The sequence below is a fragment of the Enoplosus armatus genome, chromosome 18 (assembly GCF_043641665.1).
Source record: "Enoplosus armatus isolate fEnoArm2 chromosome 18, fEnoArm2.hap1, whole genome shotgun sequence".
Taxonomy (NCBI): Eukaryota; Metazoa; Chordata; class Actinopteri; order Centrarchiformes; family Enoplosidae; genus Enoplosus; species Enoplosus armatus.
Window position 1 is genome coordinate 2,969,530 of NC_092197.1, and position 1,319 is coordinate 2,970,848.

Genomic DNA, 1,319 nt, shown 5'->3' on the forward strand with positions numbered 1-1,319 from the left:
ACCTCAACACAGACCAGTATGTTGTTTACCAGGTATTTACTCAGTTTACCGACTAATCATCCATGTATGAGCTTTATTTGAATATCACTGAAACGGGCGTAGCTGTCGTCCTTCTTGTATTTATTGTTTGATAAATAATGTCGACTACGTTCAAACTCAAATGCAGGACGAGTGATTGTTATTCTGTTGTTTCTGAGCAAAATACCTGGTAAATAATAAAGATAATGAAATGCAGTTTAACTTAACAATGAGCTGCAGATATAAAGAGTTTGAAGACTTCAATCAAAGGTTAGAAATGTATAAAGTATCAGTGGCTGGTTGCCAAAGCCCCCGGGCATTCCTGCAGGAATTCAAGATGAAAAGGCTGCTATTCAGAGATAATTTAACTGATAATTATCAGTGGTGATAAAACTCTGTATATCAGCAGCTCATTATCTACCATGACACAAATGCATGTGTCAAAGCTGCAAAAGACTTGGACTTCTGAGGACCTTCTCCTTGCAAATCCTACTCAGCCTCGCTCGGATTAAAGGAATAGTTTAGGGAAACATTTTGGGAAACGACGCTTAATCAAAGCTACCACCAGCAGCCGGTTAGCTTAGCTTACAGACTGGAAGCAGCATGTTACGTGTTGTATCTTGTTCGTTAAATCTTTGACGAAAAAAAAAAAATGTTGGGTTATGTGATGGACTATTTGTTGATTGAACAAACGAGATGTAACGTGTTCATTTAGTGAACTTCACAGGTTCTGCCAGGTGGATTTTGTTCCCTTTGGACAGAGCCAGGCTAGCTGTTTTCCTCTGCTTCCAGTCTTTATGCTAAGCTAAGCTAACAGGCTGCTAGCAACAGCTTCGCATTTACTATACTGAGACTCTCAACAAAATGTCAAACTATTCCTTTAAGTACAACTCATTTTGTAACAGCTGTGTGTGTGTTTATGCTTGTTTATATGTATATTTACGGATTTCTGTTATTACTATGTTATTTATTGCTTTTATGTTTGTAGGCCAGAAATTGAAGGTGCAAACCTGTGATCAGTATTCACTCATGGTTGATGACGTTCAAGCCTTTTGCTGCCATTTGCAAGAATGACAAGGCCATAGAAAAAAACAAACAAACAAACAAACGATCTATAACGATGTAGTAGTTTAGTCAAAAACCGGCAACTTCAGCAGCTACATTTCTAAAGTGAAGAGAAGTTTACATTTTCTGCTTTTTACAGTAAGAGACTTTTGAGATTGGAAACCTTTTGTCCGAATGCTTCCTCTCTCCCTCCCTCGTGTCCGTGTCGTGTTCGTCTCGTGGCCCCCCCCCCGAGA